The following is a 25,474-nucleotide window of genomic DNA, read 5'->3' as shown; positions in this document are numbered from 1 at the left end:
CACTCAGGAATGGGAGAGGGTGGATCCCAAACCCACAGGGAGCCAATGAGCTGCAAAAGCTTCTTGCCACTTGAGGATAGGAAGGAGGGGGATCTAAGCCGATATACAGGACAGGTACAAGCAGCGAACTTTCTTTACTCACTCTGAACCTGCTGGAGGAGACAGGATCCAAAAAGGGCCGAAAAAAGGATACAGAAATCAAAGAACGGCAAAACCAACTCTCCCCTCAATAAAGCGCAAGAAAGCAGCAAAACCGGTCAGGATGCAAAGGCAAGAGGGTAAGACTGAGCCTCAGTTACGGTTCTACTGGAGAGAGATGGCAAGAACGGCCAGACACTATCTGTAGCCAGCCCCGGACGTGCAACGAACGGGAGCTAAATGAACCCCAGCCGGACCTAGACTCGACCTTCAGCAACTCCAGAGTGAGTGGAAAAAAATTTAAAACACACACAAAAGATCCTCATACGTTGTCTTAGACATGGCCTGGGCATCGCTCTAGTTTCACCTTAATTAGAAGGATAATTGGACACGTATGGGGCGGCACGGTAGCACAGTGGTTAGCACTGCTGCTTCACAGCTCCAGGGACCTGGGTTCGATTCCCGGCTTGGGTCACTGTCTGTGTGGAGTTTGCACATTCTCCTCGTGTCTGCGTGGGTTTCCTCCGGGTGCTCCGGTTTCCTCCCACAGTCCAAAGATGTGCGGGTTAGGTTGATTGGCCAGGTTAAAAATTGCCCCTTAGTGTCCTGAGATGCGTAGGTTAGAGGGATTAGCGAGTAAATATGTGGGGGTAGGGCCTGGGTGGGATTGTGGTTGGTGCAGACTCGATGGGCCGAATGGCCTCCTTCTGCACTGTAGGGTTTCTATGATCTATTAGAATGGGCGAACTAATCCACGCGGAGAAGTATAAATCCCTAAAAACACAAAATATAATTGTGTAACTCTGCATGGATGATACTCCAACCACATGGTGACTGTGTGGAATCCATAGGCAGGTGAGGGGAAAATGCAAATGTTTAAATATTCGACCATCAGGAACAATGGCAGAAAGCTGGTTACAGATTGACTCATTACAACTAACAAAAAGGGGCTGCCTGGAAAATGCTAATTTCCAGACTCCCTGAATCACCTTGAGTAATGGAAAGAACCCAAGGTTATACAGGAAAGAAACAACCCCAAGAAAGGTGATTACTTTAAAGAATAGAAGAGACCCTCATCATAACTAGCAACCAGAATCCGGGGTAACAAAATATAAACGTCTAACCATCCTTTATTTTTTCTTCCCTCAAAATGAAATCCAAAGCACTCAACATTGGATTTAAACACCCTCTCATAAAGAAACCTAATAACCTCCACAACAATTCAGTACATACTACCCGAATCCACCACAACATAAAACACCCACAAAGAATAAAAAGTCACGCTACCCCACCAGCTGTGGGAGCCCCCTACCCCACACCCTGACAGGCACACACGGGAGTTGAAAGCGCCAAGATAGGGGAGGACAACAAACTACCCTTCAACCAACAACCGACCTCCCAACATCCCTATCAGGAAACCCCCAGGATCTTTTATCCCACCGCTTGACCGCACCCTCAGTAGCCCACCCACTAACAAAACCTCCCCCCCCCGCCCGAAAAACAAAATCTGACTCAGCAACAGACACAAAACCTCCCCAGCCAAGAAAACCCCCAAAAAATACAACTCTTCAACACACCACACACACCGCTTGGATATCCATCCCAGCCCCACAAACACCCAAACTAGCAACCCCCTCCTCCTCACACACACCACCTCAACTACCACCTCCCCCCAACTACCTCAAATACAACAGAAGCAGACCATCACCCCGTTTCCCTTTGTCCTCCACCCCCGCCCCCCCCGCCGCAATCCCTTCTCTTCTGCCACAGTACGGTACCCCCCACACACCACCCCACACAAGAACAAACTAACACGGATAATAATGTATAAGAAAAAGGACCAGGAGGCAAGAAGGCAACAAGCCACAGGATAAAGGCAAGGCTGCACAGGGAGCAACAAGGGTTGGATGTGAGCCGAAAGAATCCTGGCAGAGCACGAAGGAAAGGGAACATGTCCTCTCTCTGTCCAACCCCAAACATTCCTCTCTGTCTCTCTCTCTCTCACACTCTGGGTTTGTCCATGTACCCTGACTCACACTCAGTATCTCTCTCTCTCACTCACACACACTCTGGGTTTGTGTGTGTGTGTGTGTACCCTCACTCTCACTCACTTTCTCTCTCTCTCTCTCTCTCTCTCACACACACTCTAGGTTTTTGTGTGTACTTGACTCACACACACTCTCTGTCTCTCGCACACACTACGGGTTTGTGTGTGTACCCTGACTCACACTCACTATCTCTCTCTCTCTCTCTCTCACACACATACACTCTGGGTTTGTGTGTGTGTACCCTGACTCACACTCACTCACTGTCTCTCTCTCTCACACACACACACTCTGGGTTTGTGTGTGTGTGTACCCTGACTCACACTCACTATCTCTCTCTCTCTCACACACACACTCTGGGTTTGTGTGTGTGTACCCTGACTCACACTCACTATCTCTCTCTCTCTCTCACACACACTCTGGGTTTGTGTGTGTGTACCCTGACTCACACTCACTATCTCTCTCTCTCTTACACACACACACTCTGGGTTTGTGTGTGTGTATCCTGACTCACACTCACTATCTCTCTCACACACACACACGCTCTGGGTTTGTGTGTGTGTACCCTGACTCACACTCACTATCTCTCTCTCACACACACACACTCTGGGTTTGTGTGTGTTTGTACCCTGACTCACACTCAGTATCTCTCTCTTGCTTGCCTTTATAGGACGGGGCATAGAGTATAAAAGTTGGGGTCTGATGTTGCAGATGTATAGAACGTTGGTTCGGCCGCATTTGGAATACTGCGTCCAGTTCTGGTCGCCACATTACCAGAAGGACGTGGAGGCTTTGGAGAGAGTACAGAGGAGGTTTACCAGGATGTTGCCTGGTATGGAGGGGCTTAGTTATGAGGAGAGATTGGGTAAACTGGGGTTGTTCTCACTGGAAAGACGGAGGATGAGGGGAGACTTAATAGAGGTGTATAAAACTATGAAAGGCATAGATAGGGTGAACGGTGGGAAGCTTTTCCCCAGGTCGGTGGTGACGTTCACGAGGGGTCATAGGTTCAAGGTGAGGGGGGGGAGGTTTAACACAGATATCAGAAGGACATATTTTACACAGAGGGTGGTGGGGGCCTGGAATGCACTGCCGGGCAAGGTGGTGGGGGGGGACACACTGGGAACGTTTAAGACTTATCGAGATAGCCACATGAACGGAGTGGGAATGGCGGGATACAAAAGAATGGTCTAGTTTGGACCAGGGAGCGGCGCGGGCTTGGAGGGCCGAAGGGCCTGTTCCTGTGCTGTATTGTTCTTTGTTCTCTCTCACACACACACACTCTGGGTTTGTGCGTGTTTGTACCCTGACTCACACTCAGTATATCTCTCTCTCTCTCACACACACACACTCTGGGTTTGTGTGTGTTTGTACCCTGACTCACACTCAGTATATCTCTCTCTCTCTCACACACACACACTCTGGGTTTGTGTGTGTTTGTACCCTGACTCACACTCAGTATATCTCTCTCTCTCTCACACACACACACTCTGGGTTTGTGTGTGTTTGTACCCTGACTCACACTCAGTATATCTCTCTCTCTCACACACACACACACACACACACACACACAATAGTGAGTATGTGTCAGGGTACACACACACACACTCTGGATTTGTGTGTGTGTACCCTGACTCTCACTCACTGTCTCTCTCACACACACTCTGGGTTTGTGTGTGTGTGTGTGTACCCTCTCACTCACTATCTCTCCCTCTCACACACACACATTGCGTTTGTGTGCGTGTGTGTGTGTACCCTGACTCTCACACACTTTCTCTCACACATTCACTCTGGGTTTATGTGTATGTGTTCATAGAACATAGAACAGTACAGCACAGTACAGGCCCTTCAGCCCTCGATGTTGTGCCAAGCTTTGTCCAAAACCAAGATCAAGCTATCCCACTCCCTATCATTCTGGTGTGCTCCATGTGCCTATCCAATAATCGCTTGAAAGTTCCTAAAGTGTCCGACTCCACTATCACAGCAGGCAGTCCATTCCAGACCCCAACCACTCTCTGAGTAAAGAACCTACCTCGGACATCCCTCCTATATCTCCCACCATGAACCCTATAGTTATGCGCCATAGTAACAGCTACATCCACCCGAGAAAATAGTCTCTGAACGTCCACTCTATCTATCCCCCTTATCATCTCATCAACCTCTATTAAGTCGCCCCTCATCCTCCTCCGCTCCAAAGAGAAAAGCGCCAGCTCCCTCAACCTTTTCTCATAAGACCTACCCTCCAAACCAGGCAGCATCCTGGTAAATCTCCTCTGCACTCTTTCCAATGCTTCCACATCCTTCTTATAGTGAGGTGACCAGAACTGCACACAATATTCCAAATGTGGTCTCACCAAGGTCCTGTACAGTTGCAGCATAACCCCACGGCTCTTAAACTCAAACCCCCTGTTAATAAACGCCAACGCACTATAGGCCTTCTTCACAGCTCTATCCACTTGAGTGGCAACCTTTAGAGATCTGTGGATATGAACCCCAAGATCTCTCTGTTCCTCCACATTCCTCAGAACCCTGCCGTTGACCCTGCAATCCACATTCAAATTTGTCCTACCAAAATGAATCACCTCGCACTTATCAGTGTTAAACTCCATCTGCCATTTTTCGGCCCAGCTCTGCATCCTATCTATGTCTCTTTGCAGCCTACAACAGCCCTCCACCTCATCCACTACTCCACCAATCTTGGTGTCATCAGCAAATTAACTAACCCACCCTTCAGCCTCCTCCTCCAAGTCATTGATAAAAATCACAAATAGCAGAGGACCCAGCACTGATCCCTGTGGTACACCGCTGGTAACTGGTCTCCAGTCTGAAAATTTTCCATCCACCACCACCCTCTGTCTTCTACGAGATAGGCAGTTACTTATCCAATCGGCCAAATTTCCCTCTATCCCACAACTCCTTACTTTCTTCATGAGCCTACCATGGGGAACCTTATCAAACGCCTTACTAAAATCCATGCATACGACATCAACTGCTCTACCTTCATCTACACACTTAGTTACCTCCTCAAAGGATTCAATCAAATTTGTGAGGCAAGACTTACCCTTCGCGAATCCATGCTGACCATCACGGATTAAGCTGCATCTTTCCAAATGGTCATAAATCCTATCCCTCAGGACCTTTTCCATTAACTTACTGACCACCAAAGTCAGACTAACCAGGGTCATTCCTATTTCCTTTCTTGAACAGAGGAACAACATTCGCCATTCTCCAGTCCTCTGGCACCATCCCCGTGATGTGGAGCTGCCGGCATTGGACTGGGGTAAACACTGTAAGAAGTCTAACAACACCAGGTTAAAGTCCAACTGGTTTATTTGGTAACAAAAGCCATGAGCTTTCGGAACAGGCTGAGTGGAGGGAGCATTAAGCACAGGTTAAAGAGATGTGTATGTGTATCCAATCACATTGTCTGTACCTTTAAGACTTGATTAGCTGTAAAGACTCACATTCCAATCATTATTCATGTAAATTGAGTTTGTGTCTTTGTGTCCTGTTTGTGATCAGAACTCCCACCCACCAGCCTGTTCCGAAAGCTAGTGGCTTTTGCTACCAAATAAACCTGTGAGACTTTAACCTGGTGTTGAGAGACTTCCTACTATGACTATCCCCGTGGACAGTGAGGACCCAAAGATCAAAGCCAAAGGCTCTGCAATCTCATCGCTTGCCTCCCAAAGAATCCTGAGATATATCCCATCTGGCCCAGGGGACTTATCGACCCTCAGGTTTTTCAAAATTGCTAATACACCATCCCTTAGAACATCTACTTCCTCCAGCCTATCAGCTTGTATTCCACTCTCATCCTCAAAAACATGGTCCCTCTCTTTGGTGAACACTGAAGAAAAGTATTCATTCATCGCCTCTCCTATCTCTTCTGACTCCATGCACAAGTTCCCACTCCTGTCCTTGACCGGCCCTAACCTAACGTTGGTCATTCTTTTATTTCTCACATAAGAGTAAAAAGCCTTGGGGTTTTCCTTGATCTGACCCGCCAAGGACTTCTCATGTCCCCTCCTAGCTCTCCTCAGCCCTTTTTTTAGCTCATTCCTTGCTACCTCGTAACCCTCAAGCGACCCAACTGAACCTTGTTTTCGCATCCTTACATATACTTCCTTTTTCCTCTTGACAAGACATTTTTATCCTGAATCACACTCACTATCTCTTTCTCTCTCTCACACACACACACTCTGGTTTTGTGTGTGTGTGTACCTTCACTCATACTCACCTCCTCTCTCTCTCTCACACACACTCTGCGTTTGTGTGTGTGTGTGTGTACCCTGACTGTCACACACTTTCTTCTCTCTCTCTCTCACACACACACACTCTGTGTTTGTGTGTGTCTATCCTGACTCTCCCTTTTTTCTAGGTTACCCCATCTGTCTCTCCCTCTGTCTCTTAGTATGTTAATTGTAAATCAAAGGCACTGAAGAGGAATTGATATTGAGCCAGTTACTTGTCAATGTAGGCATGATGAGTCAGGAAGAGTGGGTCATTCGATGAATAGGTTACACTGGACATTGTGCCTCCACAGAAGAAGTGCACCATGTTGTGCATGCTGGGATACAGGACGCTTGGCTGACTTGGTAACAGGTATCCTGAGAGGGAAAAGAATGGACATCATAAGAGGGATTAACACTAGTCAACTTTTACAAAACCAGATTTAATCAGGGTGTTGAGGCATTCGGAGAACTGAGCCGGTAACAGTCTCACATTCCAACCATTGTTCTGTAAATTGAGTTTGTGGCTTTATATGCCCTGTTTGTGAACAGAACTCCCATTCACCTGATGAAGGGGCAGCGCTCCGAAAGCTAGTGGTTTTTGCTATCAAATAAACCTGTTGGACTTTAACCTGGTGTTGTGAGACTTCTTACTGTGTTGACCCCAGTCAAACGCCGGCATCTCCACATCCTGTCAGAGGGAGTCAGCGCAGAGGGAGTGCTGCACTGTCAGAGAGTGTCAGCGCAGAGGGAGTGCTGCACTGTCAGTGGGAGTCAGCGCAGAGGGAGTGCTGCACTGTCAGTGGGAGTCAGCGCAGAGGGAGTGCTGCACTGTCAGAGGGTGTCAGCGCTGAGGGAGTGCTGCACTGTCAGTGGGAGTCAGCGCAGAGGGAGTGCTGCACTGTCAGTGGGAGTCAGCGCAGAGGGAGTGCTGCACTGTCAGTGGGAGTCAGCGCAGAGGGAGTGCTGCACTGTCACAGGGTGTCAGCACAGAGGGGGTGCTGCACTGTCAGAGGGTGTCAGCACTGAGGGAGTGTTGCACTGTGAGAGGATCAGCACTGAGGGAGTGCTGCACTGTCAGAGAGTGTCAGCGCAGAGGGAGTGCTGCACTGTCAGAGGGTGTCAGCGCTGAGGGAGTGCTGCACTGTCAGTGGGTGTCAGCGCTGAGGGAGTGCTGCACTGTCAGAGGGTGTCAGCGCTGAGGGAGTGCAGCACTGTCAGTGGGAGTCAGCGCAGAGGGAGTGCGGCACTGTCAGTGGGTGTCAGCACTGAGGGGGTGCTGCACTGTCAGAGGGTGTCAGCACTGAGGGGGTGCTGCACTGTCAGAGGGTGTCAGCACTGAGGGAGTGTTGCACTGTCAGAGAGTGTCAGCGCTGAGGGAGTGCTGCACTGTCAGAGGGTGTCAGCGCTGAGGGAGTGCTGCATTGTGAGAGGATCAGCACTGAGGGGGTGCTGCACTGTCAGAGAGTGTCAGCGCTGAGGGAGTGCTGCACTGTCAGGGTGTCAGCACTGAGGGAGTGCTGCACTGTCAGAGGGTGTCAGCGCTGAGGGAGTGCTGCACTGTCAGAGGGTGTCAGCGCTGAGGGAGTGCTGCACTGTCAGAGGGTGTCAGCGCTGAGGGAGTGCTGCACTGTCAGAGGGTGTCAGCACTAAGGGGGTGCTGCACTGTCAGAGGGTGTCAGCACTGAGGGAGTGCTGCACTGTCAGAGGGTCAGTACTGAGGGAGTGCTGCACTGTCAGAGGGTGTCAGCACTGAGGGGGTGCTGCACTGTCAGAGGGTGTCAGCACTGAGGGGGTGCTGCACTGTCAGAGGGTGTCAGCACTGAGGGAGTGCTGCACTGTGAGAGGATCAGCACTGAGGGAGTGCTGCACTGTCAGAGGGTGTCAGCACTGAGGGAGTGCTGCACTGTCAGAGGGTGTCAGCACTGAGGGGGTGCTGCACTGTCAGAGGGTCAGTACTGAGGGAGTGCTGCACTGTCAGAGGGTCAGTACTGAGGGAGTGCCGCACTGTCAGAGGGTGTCAGCACTGAGGGAGTGCTGCACTGTCAGAGGGTCAGTACTGAGGGAGTGCTGCACTGTCAGAGAGTGTCAGCGCTGAGGGAGTGCTGCACTGTCAGAGGGTGTCAGCGCTGAGGGAGTGCTGCACTGTCAGTGGGTGTCAGCACAGAGGGGGTGCTGCACTGTCAGAGGGAGTCAGCACAGAGGGGGTGCTGCACTGTCAGAGGGTGTCAGCGCTGAGGGAGTGCTGCATTGTCAGTGGGTGTCAGCACAGAGGGGGTGCTGCACTGTCAGAGGGTGTCAGTACAGAGGGAGTACTGCACTGTCAGAGGGTCAGTACTGAGGGAGTGCCGCACTGTCAGAGGGTCAGTACTGAGGGAGTGCTGCACTGTCAGAGGGTCAGTACTGAGGGAGTGCTGCACTGTCAGAGGGTCAGTACTGAGGGAGTGCTGCACTGTCAGAGAGTGTCAGCACTGAGGGAGTGCCGCACTGTCAGAGGGTGTCAGCGCTGAGGGAGTGCTGCACTGTCAGAGGGTGTCAGCGCTGAGGGAGTGCTGCACAGTCAGAGGGTGTCAGCGCTGAGGGAGTGCTGCACTGTCAGAGGGTGTCAGCGCTGAGGGAGTGCTGCACTGTCAGTGGGTGTCAGCGCTGAGGGAGTGCTGCACTGTCAGAGGGTGTCAGCGCTGAGGGAGTGCTGCACTGTCAGAGGGTGTCAGCGCTGAGGGAGTGCTGCACTGTCAGAGGGTGTCAGCGCTGAGGGAGTGCTGCATTGTCAGAGGGAGTGAGGACCATGTGAGGGTCACAGCCTGTGAGCGTACGTACTGAGGGACAGTACTGAGGGAGTCCCACACAGTTGCAAGGTCAGTTCTGTTGAAATCCACGTTTCTTTTTACTGCCACCTGTTTTCGCATCCTTACATATACTTCCTTTATCCTCTTGACAAGACATTTTTATCCTGAATCACACTCACTATCTCTTTCTCTCTCTCACACACACACACTCTGCGTTTGTGTGTACCTTCACTCATACTCACCTCCTCTCTCTCTCTCTCTCTCTCACACACACTCTGCGTTTGTGTGTGTGTACCCTGATAACAGAGGCCGATTGCCTAGAGCCCTTTTCTCATTGGAGACCAAATAATAACTTGCGTTAAGGTCCGGCCCAATTTTCACTCCTGTGATTTGATGCGATACTGCTGTGTTCTCAGAGTGGCTGATCTACACAAGTTGTTAGCTACACATATTCACACACACATATCTCTGGGCCCTTTGAAGACAGAAGGAGCATATCCACATATTTTGCTTCTGTCAACTTGATAAAAGATTGTGGGGAGCCGTATTCTGGTCCCTTCCGTTTGGCAATGCCCTGTCCAATCTGTTGACCTGCCCTGTTTTAAATTTGAACTGCAGTTTAGCACGCAACAGTTAAGTGTTCTGCAAAGATATGTAGAGCGGCAGGTAGTATTGAGGAAGCAGGGGGGCTGCAGAAGGACTTGGACAGGTTAGGAGAGTTGGCAAAGAAGTGGCAGATGGAATACAATGTGGAAAAGTGTGAGGTTATGCACTTTGGAAGGAGAAATGGAGGCATAGACTATTTTCTAAATGGAAAAATGTTTAGGAAATCAGAAACACAAAGGGACTTGGGAGTCCTTGTTCAAGATTCTCTTCAGGTTAACGTGCAGGTTCAGTCGGCAGTTAGGAAGGCAAATGCAATGTGAGTATTCATGTCAAGAGGGCTAGAATACAAAAGCAGAGATGTAATTCCGAGGCTGTATAAGGCTCTGGTCAGACCCCATTTGGAGTATTGTGAGCAGTTTTGGGCCCCATATCGAAGGAAGGATGTGCTGGCCTTGGAAAGGGTCCAGAGTAGGTTCACAAGAATGATCCCTGGGATGAAGAGCTTGTCCTATGATGAACGGTCGAAGACTCTGGGTCTGTACTTATTGGAGTTTAGAAGGATGAGGGGAGATCTTATTGAAACTTACAGGATACAGGATGGGGTGGCACGGTAGCACAGTGGTTAGCACTGCTGCTTCACAGCTCCAGGGACCTGGGTTCGATTCCCGGCTTGGGTCACTGTCTGTGTGGAGTTTGCACATTCTCCTCGTGTCTGCGTGGGTTTCCTCCGGGTGCTCCGGTTTCCTCCCACAGTCCAAAGATGTGCGGGTTAGGTTGATTGGCCAGGTTAAAAATTGTCCCTTAGAGTCCTGAGATGCGTAGGTTAGAGGGATTAGCGGGTAAATATGTGGGGGTAGGGCCTGAGTGGGATTGTGGTCGGTGCAGACTCGAAGGGCCGAATGGCCTCCTTCTGCACTGTAGGGTTTCTATGATTTCTATGACTGCGAGGCCTGGATAGAGTGGACGTGGAGAGGATGTTTTCACTAGTAGGAAAAACTAGAACCAGAGGACACAACCTCAGGCTAAAGGGACGATCCTTTAAAACAAAGATGAGGAGGAATTTCTTCAACCAGAGGGCGGTGAATCTGTGGAACTCTTTGCCGCAGAAGGCTGTGGAGGCCGGGTCATTGAGTGTCTTTATGACAGAGTTAGATGGGTTCTTGATTAATGAGGGGATCGGGGTTATGGGGAAAAGGCAGGAGAATGGGGATGAGAAAAATATCAGCCATGATTGAATGGTGGAGCTGACTTGATGGGCCGAGTGGCCTAATTCTGCTCCTATGTCTTATGGTCTTATTCACCGTGACAATGCCTCCAACAATCTGTGTCCACTCTCCAACCAATCTGCGCTTCCTTCTCAAGCCCTTTACTGGTTTTTTTTTGCATAAAGAACATAGATCAGTACAGCACAGGAACAGGCTCTTCGGACCATGATATGGTGCCGAACATGATGCTAAATTAAACTAATCCCTTTTGCCTGCCTTTGGCCCATTAACTGTGTATTTATCCGTGAAATTTGATTTCCCAAAGCGCAGTACCTCACACTTTCCCAGATTAAACTCCATCTGCCGTTTCTCCACCCATATCTGCCGCTGATCGACATCATAGAATCCCTGCAGTGCAGAAGGAGGCCATTCAGCCCATCGAATCTGCACCGATCACAATCCCACCCAGGCCCTATTCCCGTAACCCCGCATATTTACACTGCTAATCCCCCTGACACAAGGGACCATTTAGCATGGCCAATCCACCTAACCCGCACATCTTTGGATTGTGGGAGGAAACAGGAGCACGTGGAGGAAACCCACGCAGACATGGGGAGAATGTGCAAAGTCCACACAGACAGTGACTCGAGGACGGAATTGAACCTAGGTCCTTGGCGCTGTGAGACATCAGTGCTAAACAACTCTGCCACAAAATCCCTGGACTTGTCTGGGATTTGAACCGGGGACTTCTCACATTCTAACATCACCCTCAGTGAGAATCATACACCTAGACCAACGAGCCAACTGCCGTATCCCGCCATATCCGTTGATAACCTACACTATCCACAAATCCACCCATTTTTGTGCTGTTTGCAAACTTACTAACGCACCCACCTACGTTTTCATCCACCTCATTTATATACATCACAAACAGCAGAGGACTCAGTACGGATCCCTGCGGAGCACCACAATATCTATTTCTTTCGAGTAATGACTTAGTGTTATGACATTTCAAGTGCTGAGCCATGTACGTTTTAAAGGTTGTGAATTTACCCATCTCTCTGCATTCCAGACTCCCAACATACTGAGTGAAAAAAAGTTCCTCAAATACCCAGCCCCTCACCTTAAAATTATGCTCGCTCATGATTGACCCCTCAACCAAGGGGAACAGCTGCTTCTGATTCACCCTGCCCATATGCTCATAATCTAGTACACCTCATAGTGGTCAAGCGAGGGAACCGTGGTTTACTAAAGAACTTGAATCTCTTGTGGAGAGGAAGAAGGAGACTTATGTTAAGATGAGACGTGAAGGCTCAGTTAGGGCGCTTGAGAGTTACATGTTAGGCAGGAAGGACCTAAAGAGAGAGCTAAGAAGAGCCAGGAGGGGACATGAGAAGTCTTTGGCAGGTAGGATCAAGGAAAACCCTAAAGCTTTCTACAGGTATGTCAGGAATAAAAGAATGACTAGGGTAAGATTAGGGCCAGTCAAGGACAGTAGTGGGAAGTTGTGCGTGGAGTCTGAAGAGATTGGAGAGGCACTAAATGAATATTTTTTGTCGGTATTCACACTGGAGAGGGACAGTGTTGTCGAGGGGAGTACTGAGATGCAGGCTGTTGGACTGGATGGGATTGATGTTCATAAGGAGGAGGTGTTAGCAATTCTGGAAAGGGTAAAAATAGATAAGTCCCCTGGGCCGGATGGGATTTATCCTAGGATTCTCTGGGAGGCTAGAGAGGAGATTGCAGAGCCTTTGGCTTTGATCTTTATGTCGTCATTGTCTACAGGGATAGTGCCAGAAGACTGGAGGATAGCAAATGTTGTCCCCTTGTTCAAGAAGGGGAGTAGGGACAACCCTGGTAATTATAGACCGGTGAGCCTTACTTCTGTTGTGGGCAAAGTTTTGGAAAGGATTATAAGAGATAGGATTTATAATCACCTAGAAAGGAATAATTTGATTAGGGATAGTCAACACGGTTTTGTGAAAAGGAGGTCATGCCTCACAAACCTTATTGAGTTCTTTGAGAAGGTGACCAAAGAGGTGAATGAGGGTAAAGCAGTTGATGTGGTGTATATGGATTTCAGTAAAGTGTTTGATAAGGTTCCCCATGGTAAGCTATTGCAGAAAATACGGAGGCATGGGATTGAGGGTGATTTAGTGGTTTGGATCAGGAATTGGCTAGCTGTAAGAAGACAGAGGGTGGTGGTTGATGGGAAATGTTCGTCCGGGAGTTCAGTTACTAGTGGTGTACCACAAGGATCTGTTTTGGGGCCACTGCTGTTTGTCATTTTTATAAATGACCTGGATGAGGGCGTAGAAGGATGGGTTAGTAAATTTGCAGATGACACTAAAGTCGGTGGAGTTGTGGACAGCGCGGAAGGATGTTGCAGGTTACAGAGGTACATAGATAAGCTGCAGTGCTGGGCTGAGAGGTGGCAAATGGAGTTTAATGTAGAAAAGTGTGAGGTGATTCACTTTGGAAGAAGTAACAACTACTGGGCTAATGCTAAGATACTTGGTAGTGTGGATGAGCAGAGAGATCTCAGTGTCCATGTGCATGGATCCCTGAAAGTTGGCACCCAGGTTGATAGGGTTATTAAGAAGGCGTACAGTGTGTTAGCTTTTATTGGTAGAGGGACTGAGTTTCGGAGCCATGATGTCATGTTGTAGCTGTACAAAACTCTGGTGCGGCCGCACTTGGAGTATTGCGTACAGTTCTGGACGCCGCATTATAGGAAGGATGTGGAAGCATTGGAAAGGGTGCAGAGGAGTTTACCAGGATGTTGCCTGGTATGGTGGGAAGGTCTTATGAGGAAAGGCTGAGTAACTTGAGGCTGTTTTCGTTAGAGACAAGAAGGTTAAGAGGTGACTTAATAGAGGCATAGAAGATGATCAGAGGATTAGATAGGGTGGACAGTGTAAGCCTTTTTCCTCGGATGGTGATGGCTAGCACGAGGGGACATAGCTTTAAATTGAGGGGTGAGAGATATAGGACAGATGTCAGAGGTAGGTTCTTTACTCAGAGAGTAGTAAGGGCGTGGAATGCCCTGCCTGCAACAGTAGTGGACTTGTCAACAATAAGGGCATTTAAAGGATCAGTGGATAAACATATGGATGATATTGGAATAGTGTAGGTTAGATGGGCTTTAGATTGGTTTCACAGGTCGGCGCAACATCGAGGGCCGAAGGGCCTGTACTGCGCTGTAATGTTCTATGTTCTATAGAGTCATAGAGGTTTACAGCATGGAAACAGGCCCTTCGGCCCAACTTGTCCATACCGCCCATTTTCTCTTAAACCCCTAAGCTAATCCCAGTTGCCCGCATTTGGCCCATATCTCTCTAAACCCATCGTACCCATGTAACCATCTAAATGCTTTTTAAAAGACAAAATTGTACCCGCCTCTACTACTACCTCTGGCAGCTTGTTCCAGACACTCACCACCCTCTGTGTGAAAAAATTGTCCCTCTGAATACTTTTGTATTTCTCCCCTCTCACCTTAAACCTATGCCCTCTAGTTTTAGACTCCCCTACCTTTGAGAAAAGATATTGACTAGCTGACCTGTCCCCCTCATTATTTTATAGACAAAGAACAAAGAACAGTACAGCACAGGAACAGGCCCTTCGGCCCTCCAAGCCTGCGCCGCTCATGTGCCCAACTAGACCATTCGTTTGTATCCCTCTATTTCCAGTCTGTTCATGTGGCTATCGAGATAAGTCTTAAACGATCCCAGCGTGTCCGCCTCAATCACCTTGCTTGGCAGTGCATTCCAGGCCCCCACTACCCTCTGTGTAAAATATGTCCCCCTGACATCTATGTTGAACCTTGCCCCCCTCACGTTGAACCCGTGACCCCTTGTGTTTGTCACCTCCAACCTGGGAAAAAGCTTCCCACCGTTCACCCTATATATGCCCTTCATAATTTGATACACCTCTATTAGGTCGCCCCTCATCCTCCGTCTTTCCAGGGAGAACAACCCCAGTTTACCCAATCTCTCCTCATAGCTAAGACCCTCCATATCAGGCAACATCCTGGTAAACCTCCTCTGCACTCTCTCTAACGCCTCCACGTCCTTCTGGTAGTGTGGCGACCAGAACTGGACGCAGTATTCCAAATGTGGCCTAACCAGCGTTCTATACAGCTGCAACATCATATGCCAACTTTTATGTTCTGTGCCCCGTCCATTAAAGGCAAGCATGCCATACGCCTTCTTCACCACCCCCTCCACCTGTGCTGCCACCTTTAAGGATCTGTGGACTTGTACACCCAGGTCCCTCTGTGTGTCTGATGGTTCTGCCATTTATTGTATAGCTCCCCCTTACATTAGATTTACCGAAATGCATCACTTCGCATTTATCTGGATTAAATTCCATCTGCTATTTCTCCGCCCAATGTTCCAGCCTATCTATATCCTGCTGTATTCTCTGACAATGTTCATCACTATCCGCAACTGCAGCAATCTTTGTGTCGTCCGCAAACTTACTGATCACACCAGCTACATCTTCCTCCAAATCATTTATATATATCACAAATAGCAGAGGTCCCAGTACAGAGCCCTGCGGAACACCACTAGTCACAGACCTCCAACCGGAAAAAGACCCCTCCACTGCTACCCTCTGTCCTCTATGGCTTTTATCCCGTGAGATTTAACCTTTTGCACCTCTATAAGGTCACTCCTCAGCCTCCTCCGCTCCAGAGAAAAAAGTCCCAGTCTATCCAGCCTCTCCTTATAACTCAATCCATCAAGTCCTGGTAGCATCCCAGTAAATCTTTTCTGCACTCTTTCTAGTTTAATAATATCCTTTCTATAACAGGGTGACCAGAATTGCACACAGTATTCCAAGTGTGGCCTTACCAATGTCTTGTACAACTTCAACAAGACGTTCCAACTCCTGTATTCAATGTTCTGACCGATGAAACCAAGCATGCCGAATGCCTTCTTCACCACTCTGTCCACCTGTGACTCCACTTTCAAGGAGCTATGAACATGTACCCCTAGATCTCTTTGTTCTGTAACTCTCCCCAATGCCCTACCATTAACTGAGTCAGTCCTGCCCTGGTTCAATCTACCAAAATGCATCACCTCGCATGTTCACCCTCAGCCTTCACGGTTCTAAAGAAAACAACCCTTGCCTTTCCAGCCTCTCTTCATACCTCAAATGTTCCAGCCCAGGCAGCATCCTGGTGAACCTCCTCTTTCCCCCCCTCCAATGCAATCACATCCTTCCTGTAGTGAGGTGACCAGAACTGCGCACAGTACTCCAGCTGTGATCTAACCAACGCTCTGTCCAACTCCAACATTTCCCCCTTGCTCTTGTACTCTATACCACGACTGATAAAAGCAAGTGTCCCATATTCCTTTTTAACTTCCCTATTAACCTGACCTGCTGCCTTCAGGCATCTGGTGTACAAGCTCCCCCAGGTCCCACGATCCTTTGAGCTTCCTAGTGTCCTGTCATTCACTAAATACTCCCTCGTCTTGTTACACCTTACAAAATACATACCTCACACTTTTCAGGGTTAAATTCCATCTGCCACTGATCTACTGACCAGCCTGTCTATAGCTTCCTGCCACCTAAGACTTTCTTCCTCACTAAGAACAAAGAACAAAGAACAATACAGCACAGGAACAGGCCCTTCGGCCCTCCAAGCCCGCGCCGCTCCACTATTAACCAACCTGCCTGTCTCTCATCATCAGCAAACTTACTTATCACCACCGACCCCAACCTCACACTCTCATCAATTATAGTTTTTACAGGTTTGACTCCCAGGTTGGGTCACTGTCTGGGCGGAGTCTGCACGTTCTCCCCGTGTCTGCGTGGGTTTTCTCCGGGTGCTCCGGTTTCTTCCCACAGTCCAAAGGATGTGCTGGTTAGGGTGCATTGGCCACGCTAACAGGTGCTGGAGTGTGGCGACTAGGGGAGTTTCACAGTAACCTATTTGCAGTGTTGATGTAAGCCTACTTTTAACACCAGTAAATTAACTAAATAAAAAGTAACTCTGAGGTGAAGGGACTTTGCTTTATACTGATAGCTGATTTGAGGATCACAAAGCATCAGGGTTCTGACCTTCCAGGGCATTCCGGAAGGAGATGTGTGCCCTCTCATTGTATGGCCTGGAGTCATAGTTGGGCAGCTGGAGACACAACTTCACATCCTTGAGACTGGGCAGCCCTCCCAACAAGCGGTTCACAGTCGGATGGCGGCGAATACGAAGTGTGGCTCCCGGGGGACAAACAAGGCCAAAGTCCAACTCGTGGACACCTTCACCTGAACAGAACGTCTGAAAGAGAATGAGATAAAAAAGAATGAGAGGAAGAGGGAGGGTGAGAAGCAGTGAGACGGACAGAGAGGGAGAGTGAGAGTGTGAGAATGAGTGAGAGCTGTAATATTCTTGGTCTCCTGCTGACACAGTCTGCTGAGGTAAGAAATCACAAACTTTACGAACAAACAATGGTGATGCCTACGAGATGAGCAAGATTACGAGACATTGCACAATTTCATGTGATAATGTATAGGTCTTTCGGACTGTGGGAGGAAGCCGGAATACCCAGAGAAAACCCACACAGACATGGGGAGAACGTGCAGACTCCGCCAGACAGTGACCCAACCTGGGAATCAAACTTGGGCCCCTGGCGCTGTGTATATACTTAGAATTTTATTATATCACCCCAAGCCCCTGATTCTCCCCAATATTGCCAAGACCTCAAACATCATCCACAGCTGCAGTCAGTTAGTCAGCCATTTTATTATTATGTTTTATTATTGTCACAAGTAGGCTTACATTAACGCTGCAATGAAGTTACTGTGAAAATCCCCTAGTCGTTACACTCCGGTGCCTGTTTGGGTAACACTGAGGGAGAATTTAGCACAGCCAATGCACCTAACCAGCACGTCTTTTGGACTGTGGAAGAAAACTGGAGCACCTGGAGGAAACCCACGCAGATTTATGAGCATTTAGAGAGGTTTAGTATGCTCAAGAATACTCAGCATTGCTTTGTCAAAGGCAGATCGTGCCTTACGAGCCTGGTGGAGTTCTTCGAAAATGTGACCAAACACATTGACGAAGGGAAAGCGGTAGATGTGGTTTATATGGATTTTAGCAAGGCGTTCGATAAGGTCCCCCATGCAAGGCTTCTAGAAAAAGTGAGAGGGCATGGGATCCAAGGGGCTGTTGCCCTGTGGATCCAGAACTGGCTTGCCCAAAGGAGGCAGAGAGTGGGTATAGATGGGTCTTTTTCTAAATGGAGGTCGGTCACCAGTGGTGTGCCCCAGGGATCTGTTCTGGGACCCTTGCTGTTTGTCATCTTCATAAATGACCTGGATGAGGAAGTGGGGGTATGGGTTGGTAAGTTTGCCGACGACACAAAGGTTGGTGGGGTTGTGGATAGTCTGGAGGGATGTCAGAAGTTACAGAGGGACATAGATAGGATGCAAGACTGGGCGGACAAGTGGCAGATTGACTTCAACCCAGATAAATGTGTAGTGGTCCATTTTGGCAGGTCAAATGGGATGAAGGAGTACAATATAAAGGGAAAGACTCTTAGTACTGACTTTGGGGTCCGGGTCCATAGGACTCTAAAATCGGCCCCGCAGGTGGAGGAGGTGGTTAAGAAGGCGTATGGTGTGCTGGCTTTTATCAATCGAGGGATTGAGTTTAGGAGTCCGGGGATAATGATGCAGCTATAGAAGACCCTCGTCAGACCCCACTTGGAGTACTGTGCTCAGTTCTGGTCACCTCATTACAGGAAGGATGTGGAAAAGATTGAAAGGGTGCAGAGGAGATTTACAAGGATGTTGCCTGGATTGAGTGGCATGCCTTATGAGGATAGGCTGAGGGAGCTCGGTCTTTTCTCTTTGGAGAGACGTAGGATGAGAGGAGACCTAATCGAGGTATATAAGATGTTGAGAGGCATAGATCAGGTGGACTCTCAGAGGCTTTTTCCCAGGGTGAAAATGGCTGCTACGAGAGGACACAGGTTTAACGTGCTGGGGGTAGGTACAGGGGAAATGTTAGGGGGAAGTTTTTCACACAGAGGGTGGTGGGCGAGTGGAATCGGCTGCTGTCAGTGGTGGTGGAGGCAAACTCAATAGGGTATTTTAAGAGACTCCTGGATGAGTACATGGGACTTAATAGGATGGAGGGTTATTGTTAGGTCTAGAAGGTAGGGATGTGTTCGGCACAACTTGTGGGGCCGAAGGGCCTGTTTGTGCTGTAGTTTTTCTCTGCTTCTATGCTTCTAACATAGAAAATGGGAAAGAGACAGAGAGGGAGAAAAAAATAGAGGTAGAGATAGAGTGAGAAAAATACAGAGAGAGAGAGATAGAGACAGAGACAACCTGAGAGAGACAGCATGATAAAAACGCACAGCAAAAGAGAGAAGGTGAAAAACAGGGAAAGAGGATGAGGGAGACAGAGAAACAGAACGAGAGAAAGAAAGAGCAAAGAGACTGAGAGAGAGTGAGGGACTGAGTGTCTGTGAGGAAGAGACACGCAAATATGGAAAGAGAAACAGAGAAAGAGAGAGAGGGCAAAAAGAAGAGAGAGAGACAGACATGCAGAAAGAAAGAGAGTGAGAGGCAGAGAGAGAAATTGCTGGAGAGAAAAACAGAGAGAACAAGAAGAGAAACAGCGAGAAACTGAGTGAACGGGAGAGGCAGAGAGAGAGAGCCAGAGGCTGAGTGTCTCGCTGTCTCTCTTTCTCATGCACAGTGACAGAGAGACAGGCAGAAGCAGTGAGAGTGAAAAGGAAAGACAGAGATAAACAGGGATAGGCAGAGAAACAGAGATGAACTATCGTCTAATTCAAAATGGCCAAGCAAATAAAGAACACTATTAAGGCTTGGTGGGAAATGCAGCTAACTTTAGGACACAAGGTTTTAACTACAGCTTGCACATGTGGATTGCTTTGTGTACTTGTGATAAATGTATTTGGTTTTATGGTGGGTATTCATTCTAATCGATCAATTGGACAGGAAGCAGAGACAAGCACAGCCAGAAGAGTGATTCTGAGTGCTAAGATCAGTCAGGAGACCTGTCCTAAGGTCAGGCAGCCAGCAATATACCAATCAGAATGACATGCCCATGGTCAGGAATGCATATGTTTTAAACCAGACTCAAGAGAATAAATAGTGCAGTTTTGAAGAACAGAATCAGAGAAGAGAACAGATAAAGCAGAAAGGAGGCTCAAGCGATAAGCTTGATGAAGTCGGACTAATCTCCATACATGGCTAACACAAGTAGATAGGGACACCTCCATCGGTCCATTAGATAAATACAAGCAGAAAGCATTCTTTTTGGTTGTATCACAGCTTGATATGGCTCCTGCTCTGCCCAAGATCGCAAGAAATTACAAAGTAGCCCAGTCCATCACACAAACCAGCCTTCCATCCAATGACTTTGTCTACACTTCTCACTGCCTCAGAAAAGCAGCCAGCATAATCAAGGACCCCACACACCCCTTCCATCGGGAAAAAAATAACAGAAGTCTGAGATCATGTACCAACCGACTCAAGAACAGCTTCTTCCCTGCTGCTAACAGACTTTTGAATGGACCTACCTTATATTAAGTTAATTTTCTCTACACCCTAGCTATGACTGTAACTCTACATTCTGCACGCTCTCTTTCCTTCTCTATGTACGGTATGCTTTGTCTGTATAGCGCGCAAGAATCTTAGAATCCCTACAGCACAGAAAGAGGCCATTCGGCCCATCGAGTCTGCACCGACCACAATCCCACCCAGGCCCTACCCCCATATCCTACCCACTAATCCCTCTAACCTACGCACCCCAGGACACTAAGGGCAATTTTAGCATGGCCAATCAACCTAACCCGCACATCTTTGGACTGTGGGAGGAAACCGGAGCACCCGGTGGAAACCCACGCAGACACGAGGAGAATGTGCAAACTCCACACAGACAGTGACCCAAGCCGGGAATCGAACCCAGATCCCTGGAACTGTGAAGCAGCAGTGCTAACCACTGTGCTACCGTGCTGCCCAAGAAATAATACTTTCAAATGTATACCAATACATGTGACAATAATCAAATCAAAAAGTAATTACAATCTATGTTTGTAAACTTATTACAATAAATTTGAATGGGAATAGAGGCATTTAATTGAGATAAATTGGCTATCTAACAGGAAGCAGAGAGTTGGAATAAATGGGTGCTTTTCTGGTTGGCAATTGGTACTAGTGGCGTGCCGCAGGGATCGGTGCTGGGGCCTCAACTGTTTACCATTTACATAGACGATCTGGTGACCGAGTGCAGGGTAACAAGGTTTGTGAGTGACACAAAGATGAGTGGGAAAGCGAATTGTGTGGAGGATGCGGAAAGTCTGCAGAGAGATTTGGATAGGCTGTGAGTGGGCGAGGATCTGGCAGATGGAGTATAACTTTGACAAGTGTGAGGTTATCCACTTTGGAAGGAATAATAGTAAAATGGACGATTATTTAAATGGTGAAAAATTACAACATGCTACTGTGCAGAGGGACCTGGGGGTCCTTGCGCATGAATCGCAAAAACTCAGTCTGCAGGTGCAGCAGGTGATCAAGAAGGCAAATGGAATGTTGGCCTTTATCGCGAGGGGGATAGAGTATAAAACCAGGGAGGTCTTGCTGCAACTGTACAAGGTACTGGTGAGGCTGCAACTAGAGTACTGTGTGCAATTCTGGTCCCCTTATTTGCGGAAGGATATATTGGCCTTGCAGGGAGTACAGAGAAGGTTCACCAGGTTGATACCGGAGATGAGGGGGTTAGCTTATGAGGAGAGATTGAGTAGACTGGGCCTGTACTCGCCGGAGTTTAGAAGGCTGAGGGGAGATCTTATACAGACATATAAGATAATGAAGGGGCTAGACAGGGTAGAGGCAGAGAGATTCTTTCCACTTAGAAAGGAAACCAGAACTAGAGGACACAGCCTCAAAATAAAGGGGGGTCAGTTTAGAACAGAGTTGAGGAGGAACTTCTTCTCTCAGAGGGTAGCGAATCTCTGGAATTCTCTGCCCACTGAAGCAGTGGAGGCTACCTCATTAAATATGTTTAAGTCACAGGTAGATAGATTTCTGATCAATAAGGGAATTAAGGGTGTGGTGAACCATCGTTGGTTACCACTGTGGGGTTATTCCAATGTTACTGTTGGGTTAGGGTGTTGACACTGTGGGGTTGTTATAATGTTGTTGGGTTAGGGTGTTTACACTGTGGGATTAATATACCTGTGGTGGATGTTGTTATGGCACATCCTGGTCGGGCCCCGCCTCCTGGGGAGAGGTATAAGACCCTCTGCTCAGGCAGGACCCCTCCAGTCTGGAATGGTGTACTCGTGTTAGTTAGTTCCATTGTTTGTCAATAAAAGCCTTCAATCGCTGAAGTCTTGTACCTCGTGCTTGATTGTCGCGCATCAATTTTATTGACAAACACAAAACTCTCGACAGTAAAGAGAGTATGGAGCAAATGCTGAAACCAGAGCGGCTGACGCTGGACCCACGTGCGGTCGGTGCCTCTAACACCTTCGACCACTGGTTGAAGTGTTTCGAGGACTACCTGGCAGCCTCTGCAGCAGTTACTACGGACGACGACAAACTCCAGGTCCTCCACGCGAGGGTAAGCGACACGGTCTATCTTGCGATTCGTGCGGCCACCACTTACCCGAGGGCCATCGAGCTCTTGAAGAAACGATACACGAGACCTCCCAACGAGATCCACGCTCGTTACCTCCTCGCTACACGACGTCGGCAGTCGGGCGAAACCATGGAGGACTACGCCAATGAGCTCTTGCAGCTTGCCAGGGGCTGCGACTGCAAAGCTGTGTCGGCTGAGCAATATATGTACGACCTCGCCCGAGATGCGTTCGTAGCAGGGGTAGGGTCCTCGTACATCCGGCTTAAGCTATTAGAGAAAGGGAACCTCAACTTGACCCAAGCGATGGAGATGGCTGAGATGCTGGAGGCGGCGTCGAAAAGCTTGGCTCTGTACCCCGAAGACCACGTGGAGACAACGTGGCAGGAGCAAGCACAAATCCCTCCTCGCCCCACGGGCTCGCGCTCCCATATCGACCCGACGACGGCGGCAGCTCCAGGCGGCCAGCGATGCTATTTTTGCGGAGGAGCCAAACATCCACGGCAACAGTGTCCAGCAAAAACGGCGATCTGCAGTCAGTGCGGTAAAAAGGGGCACTATGCTAAAGTCTGCAGGTCGAAGCCCAAGAACGGCAGTGCAGCCTGTGACCCTCCAGAGCGGAGACAATCTCCTTCGGCGTCGCAGTACCCGCGAGGCCCGACCACGTGCGAATCCAGGACGGCGCCATCGTGGCTGACGGAGGAGGAGGATGACTACCAGGAGTCGCTACGCTTGGCGCCCTCACCCACGTGCGATTCATGGGGGCGGCCATCATGGTCGACGACGACCAGGAGCGACCAGCAGGGGTCCTCAGCATCAACCTCGGCTGCATGCAGTGACGCCCTGGGGCCAACGGTGGCGTCGATCTCTCTGGACCAGACAAAGCATCACAGACTTGACTGTTCGATGATGAACATCAAGGTAAATGGTCGTACTGTGTATTGTCTGTTTGACAGTGGGAGCACCGAGAGTTTTATTCACCCTGACACTGCAAAAAGGTGTGGACTCCGGGTTCTACCTGCCAAACAGACAATTTCTATGGCATCACGGTCCCGGTCTGTACCGATCCCAGGACGTTGTATGGTAACCCTAGAGGTGCAGGCACAATGTACGAGCGATACAGGCTCCTTGTGTTGCCGCACCTTTGTGCGCCAATTCTCCTCGGACTAAACTTTATGGTCCACATGAAGAGTGTGATCCTACAGTACGGTGGGCCACTCCCTTCACTGGCAGTAGGGAATCAGCCGCAGCCTCCAAATTGTCCAAAGCGCCCCGCATGCAATCTTTCCACACTAAAGATCACCACACCTTCTTTATTTAAGAATCTGGTACCAGGCTGCAAGCCCATCGCGACTAAAAGTAGGCGTTACAGCGCTGAAGACCGGATCTTTATCAGATCTGAGGTTCAGCGGCTCCTCAAAGAAGGGATCATACAGCCCAGTGCTAGTCCGTGGAGAGCGCAGGTCGTGGTGGTTAAAAGCGGGAACAAACCCCGGATGGTCATCGACTACAGTCAGACCATTAACCGTTATACGCAGCTGGATGCGTATCCTCTCCCGCGCATATCTGATATGGTCAATCAGATTGCGCAGTACCGGGTGTTCTCCACCATAGACCTTAAGTCTGCCTACCACCAACTCCCCATCCGCCCAGAGGACCGACAATACACGGCTTTTGAGGCGGATGGTCGTCTATATCAGTTTCTTAGGGTTCCATTTGGTGTCACCAATGGGGTCTCGGTCTTCCAGCGTGCTATGGACCGAATGGTGGACCAGAACGGGTTGCGGGCTACCTTCCCGTACCTGGATAACGTCACCATCTGCGGCCATGACCAGCAGGACCATGACACGAATCTCCAAAACTTTCTGCGCACTGCATCTCGCCTGAATCTGACCTATAACAGGGAGAAGTGTGTATTCCGTACGCGCAGGTTAGCTATCCTTGGATACGTGGTGGAAAACGGGGTCATCGGCCCTGATCCAGACCGTATGCGCCCCCTTACTGAACTTCCCTTGCCCGCTAGCACAAAAGCACTGAGGAGATGCCTCGGCTTCTTTTCTTATTATGCGCAGTGGGTCCCCAACTACGCGGACAAAGCCCGTCCGCTCATCAAGTCCACGACCTTCCCACTCACGCCGGAGGCCCAATTGGCCTTCAAGGCTTTGAAAAGCGACATTGCGAAAGCCACGATGCACGCGGTGGATGAATCCATCCCTTTTCAGGTGGAAAGTGATGCATCGGATTTCGCCCTGGCCGCCACACTAAACCAGGCAGGCAGGCCCGTCGCGTTTTTTTCCCGCACCCTTCAAGGTCCCGAAATTCGGCATTCAGCGGTGGAGAAGGAGGCTCAGGCCATTGTGGAGGCAGTCAGACACTGGCGCCATTACCTGGCGGGGAAGCGGTTCGCCCTGATCACGGATCAACGATCCGTGGCGTTTATGTTCAGTAATACGCAGAGGGGCAAGATCAAGAATGATAAGATCTTGCGGTGGAGAATTGAGCTCTCCACCTATAATTACGATATTATGTATCGTCCAGGGAAGCTCAATGAGCCCTCGGATGCCCTCTCGCGCAGAACATGCGCTATCATGCAGGAGGACCGCTTGAAGGCCCTCCACAATGACCTGTGCCATCCTGGAGTCACTCGACTCTACCACTTCATAAAAGCCCGCAACCTGCCTTACTCGGTGGAGGATGTCAGGTCAGTAACGAGAAGCTGTCGGATTTGCGCAGAATGCAAACCGCATTTTTATCGACCGGACCGGGCACAATTGGTCAAGGCCACTCGCCCCTTCGAGAGGCTGAGTGTGGATTTTAAGGGCCCCCTTCCCTCAACGGACCG

The 25,474-nt window shown here is 49.2% G+C and overlaps 1 pseudogene; it reads right to left on the bottom strand.

The window, feature by feature from the left end:
- Positions 1-6,647: 6,647 nt before the first annotated feature.
- The window catches only part of LOC144485643 (tyrosinase pseudogene), a 46,930-nt pseudogene continuing 28,103 nt past the window's right edge, over positions 6,648-25,474 (bottom strand).

The sequence above is a fragment of the Mustelus asterias genome, unplaced genomic scaffold, assembly GCF_964213995.1.
Source record: "Mustelus asterias unplaced genomic scaffold, sMusAst1.hap1.1 HAP1_SCAFFOLD_207, whole genome shotgun sequence".
In the NCBI taxonomy this organism is placed as follows: Eukaryota; Metazoa; Chordata; class Chondrichthyes; order Carcharhiniformes; family Triakidae; genus Mustelus; species Mustelus asterias.
Note: the sequence above shows the minus strand (reverse complement) of the source record. Positions and strands in the feature narration are given on the sequence as shown.